The 9266-nt window shown below is 42.0% G+C and overlaps 1 pseudogene across 2 annotated transcripts; it reads left to right on the forward strand.

The window, feature by feature from the left end:
• The first annotated feature begins 1867 nt into the window (after positions 1 to 1867).
• On the forward strand, positions 1868 to 4300 carry LOC100533154 (uncharacterized; annotated as a pseudogene). Of its 2 annotated transcripts, NR_169065.1 has the most exons (6): positions 1868 to 2047; positions 2510 to 2563; positions 2742 to 2815; positions 2929 to 3100; positions 3174 to 3213; positions 3310 to 3568. The product of NR_169065.1 is annotated as an uncharacterized protein, transcript variant 1 (transcript). The 2 variants fall into 2 exon arrangements; NR_169066.1 differs by lacking the exon at positions 1868 to 2047 and adding an exon at positions 3942 to 4300 and having other exon boundaries at positions 2533 to 3100; positions 3174 to 3845.
• Positions 4301 to 9266: the final 4966 nt, after the last annotated feature.

Below are 9266 nucleotides of genomic sequence, written 5' to 3' on the forward strand. Positions count from 1 at the left end.
TCTTGATGAGATAGGTGATGAAGAGGCTCCATGCATCGCGCTAAGGAACATGTCCATTGGGGATGTGTGTCCTAAGGAATCCGAAGAGCCTCCAAATGCACAAGATCAACCATCCTCCTCCATGCAAGCATCTCCACCAACTCAAAATGAGGATGAAGCTCAAGTTGATGAAGAAGAAGTTCAATCAAATGAGCCACCTCAAGATGACGGCATAGATCAAGGGGGAGATGCAAATGATCAAGACAAGGAGGATGAAGAACCAAGGCCGCCACACCCAAGAGTCCACCAAGCAATCCAACGAGATCACCCCGTCGACACCATCCTCGGCGACATTCATAAGGGGGTAACTACTAGATCTCGTGTTGCACATTTTTGTGAGCATTACTCTTTTGTTTCCTCTATTGAGCCACACAGGGTAGAGGAAGCACTTCAAGATTCGGATTGGGTGGTGGCGATGCAAGAGGAGCTCAACAACTTCACTAGGAATGAGGTATGGCATTTAGTTCCACGTCCTAATCAAAATGTTGTAGGAACCAAATGGGTCTTCCGCAACAAGCAAGATGAGCATGGTGTGGTGACAAGGAACAAAGCTCGACTTGTGGCCAAGGGATACTCCCAAGTCGAAGGTTTGGATTTCGGTGAAACCTATGCACCCGTAGCTAGGCTTGAGTCAATTCGTATATTATTGGCCTATGCTACTTACCATGGCTTTAAGCTTTATCAAATGGACGTGAAAAGTGCCTTCCTCAATGGACCGATCAAGGAAGAGGTCTATGTTGAGCAACCTCCCGGCTTTGAAGACAGTGAGTACCCTAACCATGTCTATAAGCTCTCTAAGGCGCTTTACGGGCTCAAGCAAGCCCCAAGAGCATGGTATGAATGCCTTAGAGATTTCCTTATTGCTAATGGCTTCAAAGTCGGAAAGGCCGATCCTACTTTATTCACTAAAACTCTTGATCATGACTTATTTGTATGCCAAATTTATGTTGATGATATTATATTTGGGTCTACTAATGAGTCTACATGTGAAGAATTTAGTAGGATCATGACACAAAAGTTCGAGATGTCTATGATGGGGGAGTTGAAGTATTTTCTAGGATTCCAAGTCAAGCAACTCCAAGAAGGCACCTTCATTAGCCAAACAAAGTACACTCAAGATATTCTAAGCAAGTTTGGAATGAAGGATGCCAAACCCACACTACAGCACATATGGCCTTCTATGACGATTGCACGATGACATTAAATAAATTCATCATTAAATTGATTGGTTTATGACGATTTCTAGCAGACAACCAAGTTTAGTGACAAAAATCTAACATTTGTCATTAAAAATGTCATAAATTATTCAAGAATCACGTTTGTGACGATATCATGTGACAATTTGCATTTGTCATTCAAAAGAATTCATCATAACTTGTTGTACATCATGATTGTGATGATATCGAATGTCAGTGCCTATTTGTCATAGATATTTAATCTATTTTTAGAAAAGAAACTTTGTAACCCATGTTTGTGCTTAGGTTCCGTAGCAAGGTAAGGTCACGCCATATTGGACATGGAGTCATGTATGATATTGTGAATCTCATTGCTTATTTTCTTTATATAATAAAAATTTAAATTAGCATATAAAAGGCAATACGCAGATACGTCATAAAAGTGTATCATCGTCCATATCCACGTAAACCATATATTAAATGTTGAGTTAAAAAGGAACGAAGTAATGATGTATGCTTAAAAAGTATGTAATTTAAACATTATTAATATATATTTTTTAAAAAAATAGGAAACAAAAAAATTAATGATAGGCTCAGAACAAAGCTTTAACCTTCGACGTTAAAATTTTACCCAAACCTAACGCTTCCAGACCAGAACACTCCCCTTTCCCCTCCTCTCCTAGGGTTTCACAGTGACGCTTCCTCACCACCGCCGTCGCAGAGATGCAGTCCCTCGTGCCCTTCAGTACGGCTTCGTCCGCAAGGCCTATGGCGTCCGGACCGGCGAGACGCTGTGCCCGGGGATCTCGTGCGAGGAGAGCGCCATCCACAAGGTATACGACATCCTCGCCGCGTAGCTGCTCCTCACCACCGTCGTATCCTCCCTCACTGTAGTGTCTCAAGCCTACGAAGCAGCCTCGCTCCACCTGCCGCCGTTGACTGGTCCACCCCTTCTGTAATCCTTACTGTTTCACGCTCGCTCCGCAGGCTCGCTCCACCCACCACCGGTGGTCGGTATGTACCCAGATTTCTTTGGATTCTTCGGTTGGTTTGCTGGTGTGCTCAAATTTGGGTGGCTAAGCAGGTGGTTGGGCGAGACATCTTGCCACCCACCATGTTTATGTTTGTGATTTATTCGTGTTTTTTTCCTCCCATTAGGTCGACGATGGTAGCCATAATCTATACCAATATATAATAATCATATAACATAGCGGTTGTTGTTGAATAATTGCGCTTAATAATGAGTTTGAGCGGCAAGCCTTGATTTTTTGGTACTTCTTGGTTTTAAATGTTAGGTTGTGCAATTCTCTATAGCTGTATGAGCATTTGGAGCCTCGTTGCTGGACAAGGTGATATGCATGGACTTTTTTTGCTACAAAATTTATGCTTCAAATAGAAGCTCATGTTCACAGGAATTAACTCTCTTATGTATAGCAACATTCTATAGGCCTTGGAGTGTGCATGCTTATTTGTGCTAATTGGGAGTGGTGATAGGTACACTGACATAATTCTTGTTTCTATTTTTAGGGGGTGATTTATTCATTGGAGTTTACTGCATTTAGGTTGCTCAAGATTCAGTTTTGCTTAGACCATCAGATAAAGTTAGTCGTGGCATTGGATCATCTAAAAATTATATTTATATGGATGGTCAAATGTGATGTATGCTCAAGATTTATCTTATTACATTTCTTGGATGTTTATTGGCCTACTTCAGCTCTACTAGCACATACTCTGACTTCAGATTGGACATGAGAGAGAGACTGCAAATTTGTCTGATGCAAAAAAATCATCGATAAGTCAAACCTTCAGATAAAGTCAGTCATGGCATTGGATCATCTAAAAATTATATTTATGTTCAAGCTAAGAAGGAGGCTCATGTCAAAGAGGTAAGCATGTATGCGTATAATTGGCATTTTACCTTTTGTTTCATTTTGTACTTGCTAAACTTGGTCTATGCAGGTACGTACATTCTATTCCTTTTCGACAAAAGTTGTTGTAGGTATGTTCTTCTATTTATTAAAAAGAAAATTATATTTTTCATTTGCTATATTAGTCTTAGCCTAACCTCTAGCAACTTGTTCATTTGCTAATACAGGAGGGACAATCTAAAAGTATTGTGCAAGATATAGAGCATGCACTCATCATATCTAAGTGATCGGAGTGATATTGATTAGCTTATTAGATGGATATTGGCCCAGTTTATCTTTCATTTTTTTCTATAGCTGTTAGAATTTTACTTTGCTCAGTTCATACTATAAATAATATGAGACTCTTGTTTTGTGGTCCAAGTGTTTAGCGCTTAGGGTGCCTTGGAAGTACGCTAGCTTGTTGTCATGAAGAAGTCATTCAAGTTCCTTCCAGTGAGTTATTAGTTCTTATGTATATTTCTGTAACATGTAATTTTACAATCTTTATGCACATTGGAGGTGTATTTACGACATAATTAAGCATCATAAACAAATATATTTTAGAGTAGAAAGAAGGACAATGCACTCCATTATGTTTTAAACATTGACTTTTATGTTTACCTCATTGCAACCTTTTCAGGCACTTCCTATATTTCTTGACATAATGTTTCATCATGTTCTTGGTGTAATATTGTCATTGTCATTTGTTCTTGTCTTTGGAGAGGTATTCATCTGATGTCAAAATTTACTATTTGGTCATTATGTGATTTAACTGATAGTGATTGTGTGGGCATCTCTTGCTTCCTCATGCTCTTCTTAGGGATCATGTCTGGGCTCACACTGGGGCTCATGTCGCTCGGCCTCGTCGAGCTGGTGATCCTCCAATGTAGCGACATAGGCATCTCAAGAGACCATTAATATTATGAAGAGGTCGATGGAAGAAAATAACAACCTCCAACTATTAAACTTCAATCGAGAACAAGTGCCTCCAGCTTATGTCTGCTTGACCACTATATGATCTACAACCTTATGGCTACTATAGAAGATAGTTATAGTAGCTCTGAATGTGAAGTTATACGATCATTTTCAATTATCCTTAATATTTATCACTTTGAGTTTAAGTTATAAGATTGGCTTTGGATTTTAAGTTAAAGGATTTGAAGATATATGTATTGAAGTTATATGCTTCTTTAATGAATGAAATATTTGTGTTCAACAGATTCATACAATATTATTGTTGGTGTAACATTCCATGATGATATGAATTCATATGATGTGTTCCATCTGATGACGATATCTATCACAAATGCTTTGCCACATAATTTGCCACGTCATTACATTTTATGATGAAAGTATTCGTCACAAATGCTTTTCCACATCAGCGGCCATCACCTCCCAATTTATGATGAAATTCTTTGTCACAACAATTTTCCTACATCATCTACCACGTGATTAAATCTATGACAAATGTTTTCGTCATAAATGTTTTGCCATGTCACATACCACATCATCACCATTAGCCATGTGGCAATGCATGATTGTATGAACTATGACGTTTTCAGACTGACTTATGACAAAATAGAGTGTCATAGATTTAGTGACGAATCTGATGCGCGTCATAAAATCTATGACAATTTTTTGATGATCGTCATTATAGTCTATTTAACACGCACCTTCTGTGACGATGACCTTTTCGACACAATGGCGTCACCAAAATACAATCTATGACAAATAAACACTAGTTAGTGACATAATCACAATGTCACAGAAGGCTTAAAAGGTTGTAGTGCCATCAAGACACCCATGGGAACTAATGGGCATCTCGACCTCGACACGGGAGGTACGTCCGTGGATCAAAAGGTATACCGGTCGATGATAGGTTCTTTACTCTATTTATGTGCATCTCGACCGGACATTATGCTTTCCGTTTGCATGTGTGCAAGATTCCAATCCGACCCTAAGGAATCCCACCTTACGGCCGTAAAACGAATCTTGAGATATTTGGCTTATACTCCTAAGTTTGGGCTTTGGTACCCTCGGGGATCCACATTTGATTTGATTGGTTATTCGGATGCCGATTGGGCAGGGTGTAAAATTAATAGGAAGAGCACATCGGGGACTTGCCAGTTCTTGGGAAGATCCCTGGTGTCTTGGGCTTCAAAGAAGCAAAATTCGGTCGCTCTTTCCACCGCCGAAGCCGAGTACATTGCCGCAGGTCATTGTTGCGCGCAACTACTTTGGATGAGGCAAACCCTGCGGGACTACGGTTACAAATTAACCAAAGTCCCTTTGCTATGTGATAATGAGAGTGCAATCAAAATGGCCGACAATCCTGTCGAGCATAGCCGCACTAAACACATAGCCATTCGGTATCACTTTTTAAGGGATCACCAACAAAAGGGGGATATCGAGATTTCTTACATTAACACTAAAGATCAATTAGCCGATATCTTTACCAAGCCTCTTGATGAACAAACTTTTACCAAACTTAGGCATGAGCTCAATATTCTTGATTCACGCAATTTCTTTTGCTAGATTGCACACATAGCTCATTTATATACCTTTGATCATACCTCTTTTATATGCTATGACAAATGTGTTTTCAAGTCTATTTCAAACCAAGTCATAGGTATATTGAAAGGGAATTGGAGTCTTCGGCGAAGACAAAGGCTTCCACTCCGTAACTCATTCTTCGCCGTCACTCCAAGCCACTCTCCATCTTTGGGGGAAAGAGCAAAAGGACTTCGTCTTTGGTACAATCTTAACTCATTTATTTATGACCAAAGGGGAAGAAAGTACTTCGAGGGCTCTAATGATTCCGTTTTTGGCGATTCATGCCAAAGAGGGAGAGAGTAAGAGCCCAAAGCAAAAGGACCGCACACCACCACCAATTTCAAAACTTCGTGTTTTCAAAGCATTTTATCAATTGGTATCCTATTGTGTTCAAAAGGGGGAGAAAGTAGTATTTCAAAAATGATATATCATAACCCTCTTGAACACTAAGAGGAGGATCTCATTTATGGGGAGTTTTGTTTAGTCAAAGGACAAGCATTTGAAACAGGGGGAGAAAATTTCAAATCTTGAAAATGCTTGGCAAAATCTTATTCATTTACCTTTGACTATTTGCAAAAGAACTTTGAAAAGTATTTACAAAATAGTTTGCAAAAACAAAACATGTGGTGCAAGCGTGGTCCAAAATACTTAAAAATGAAAGAAACAATCCATGCATATCTTGTAAGTTTTATATTGGCTCAATTCCAAGCAACCTTTGCACTAACATTATGCAAACTAGTTCAATTATGCACTTCTATTTTTGCTTTGGTTTGTGTTGGCATCAATCACCAAAAAGGGGGAGATTGAAAGGGAATTAGGCTTACACCTAGTCCCTAATTAATTTTGGTGGTTGAATTGCCCAACACAAATAATTGGACTAACTAGTTTGCCCAAGTGTATAGATTATACAGGTGTAAAAGGTTCATACTCAGCCAATAAAAAGATCAAGTTTTGGATTCAACAAAGGAGCAAAGTGGCAACCGAAGGCACCTCTGGTCTGGGGGCACCGGACTGTCCGGTGCACCAGAGGACTCCAACTCGAACTCGCCATCTTCGGGAATTTCCAGAGGCACTCGCGTTATAATTCACCGGACTGTCCGGTGTACACCGGACAGTGTCCGGTGCGCCAAGGAGGAGCGGCCTCAGGAACTCGCCAGCTTCGGGAATCTCCAACGGCTAGTCCGCTATAATTCACCGGACATGTCCGGTGTGCACCGGACTGTCTGGTGCAACTCCGGAGCAACGGCTATCTCCGCGCCAACGGCTACCTGCGGCGCATTAAATGCGCGCGCAGCGCGCGCAGAAGTCAGGCGTGCCCATACTGGCACACCGGACAGTAAACAATACATGTTCGGTGTGCACCGGACATCCAGGCGGGCCCAGAAGTCAGAAGCTCCAACGGTCAGAATCCAACGGCAGTGATGACGTGGCGGGGGCACCGGACATGTCCGGTGTGCACCGGACTGTCCGGTGCGCCATCGAGCAGACAGCTCCACCAACGGTCAAGTTTGGTGGTTGGGGCTATAAATACCCAAACCACCCCCACATTCATGGCATCCAAGTTTTCCACTTCTCAACCACTTACAAGAGCTAAGCATTCAATTCTAGACACATACAAAGAGATCAAATCCTCTCCAATTCCACACAAGGCTTTAGCGATTAGCGAGAGAGATTTGCCGTGTTCTTTTGAGCTCTTGCGCTTGGATTGCTTCTTTTCTTTCTCACTTGTTCTTGAGATCAAAACTCCATTATAACCAAGGCAAGAGGCACCAATTGTGTGGTGGCCCTTGCGGGGAAGTTTTGTTCCCGGCTTTGATTTGAGAAGAGAAGCTCACTCGGTCCGAGGGACCGTTTGAGAGAGGGAAGGGTTGAAAGAGACCCGGCCTTTGTGGCCTCCTCAACGGGGAGTAGGTTTGCGAGAACCGAACCTCGGTAAAACAAATCCGCGTGTCTCACTTGTTTATTCGCTTGCGATTTGTTTTGCGCCCTCTCTCGCTGACTCAATTTTATTTCTAACGCTAACCCGGCTTGTAGTTGTGTTTATATTTGTAAATTTCAGTTTCGCCCTATTCACCCCCCTCTAGGCGACTATCACTACCGTACTTTTCGATTCTGGAGCATCCCACTCCTTCATAGCCACTAGCTTTGTGGAAAGATATGGCATTCCCTCTACTCCTCTAGAGATTCCCTTGGTCACCCGAACCCCAGGGTCCGACCTCCTATGCCAGCTAAAATGCTCCCAAGTCAGAATCCTTTTAAGTGGGGTAGTATTCCTGGCAGACTTAACCGTCTTGCCATCCAAAGGAATTGATGTAATCCTAGGGATGGATTGGCTAACTAAACACAAAGGCATTATCAGTTGCGCAGACAAGACAGTCCTCCTCATCGACCAGCAGGGAAAGTCAGTCTCTTGCCAGGCACAACCACCCGCCAGTGACCCAATGATGTTCAATCTAACAACGAAAAGTATATCAGTAGTAGAAGAATTCATGGACGTGTTTCCAGAAGAATTGCCAGGAATGCCACCAGAAAGAGAAGTGGAGTTCTACATAGATCTGATTCCTGGAACAGCACCCATCGCAAAGAGACCATACCGCATGGCTCCAACCGAGTTAGCAGAACTGAAGCTTCAAATCGTAGATCTTCAACAAAAAGGGTACATTCGTCCCAGCTCATCACCTTGGGGAGCACCAGTCCTGTTCGTCTCTAAGAAGGATGGAAGCATGAGAATGTGTATTGATTACCGATCGTTAAATGAAGTTACCATCAAGAACAAGTATCCACTTCGTCGGATTGACGACCTCTTCGATCAGCTTCAGGGAGCCAAGTACTTCTCCAAGATAGACCTAAGGTCTGGTTACCACCAATTGAGGATCAAGGAAGCGGACATCCAAAAGACTGCATTTGTCACCCGGTACGGGCAATATGAATTCACAGTAATGCCGTTCGGACTGACAAACGCACCCGCCTTTTTCATGAACCTCATGAATAAAGTGTTTATGGAAGAGCTAGATAAGTTTGTCGTAGTCTTCATCGACGACATCCTTATTTACTCCAAGAACCGCGAAGACCACAAGCGTCACCTTCGGATCGTCTTTGGAAAACTCAGAGCACACCAACTTTATGCTAAACTCAGTAAATGTGAATTCTGGTTGGAAAAGATAGCCTTACTTGGGCATATCTTAACCGCAGAAGGGATAGAAGTGGACCCTTCCAAAGTAGAAGCAGTATCAAAATGGAGGCAACCAACCAACGTCAGTGAAGTTCGAAGCTTCCTAGGAATGGCAGGGTATTACCGCCGCTTCATCAAAGGATTCTCCAGCATAGCAAGACCAATGACAGAACTTCTCAAGAAAGACCATAAATTTGTGTGGACCCCAAAATGTGAAGGAAGTTTCCAAATCATAAAGGAGAAGCTCACAACGGCACCCGTTCTATCTCTGCCAGATATTCATCAAGATTTTGTCGTCTTCTGTGATGCCTCGAGGCAAGGCTTAGGGTGTGTGCTAATGCACAACGAGAAAGTCATTGCTTACGCATCATGCCTACTCAAGCCGCACGAACAGAATTACCCCACCCATGATTTGGAATT

Source organism: Zea mays, chromosome 6, assembly GCF_902167145.1.
Source record: "Zea mays cultivar B73 chromosome 6, Zm-B73-REFERENCE-NAM-5.0, whole genome shotgun sequence".
Taxonomy (NCBI): domain Eukaryota; kingdom Viridiplantae; phylum Streptophyta; class Magnoliopsida; order Poales; family Poaceae; genus Zea; species Zea mays.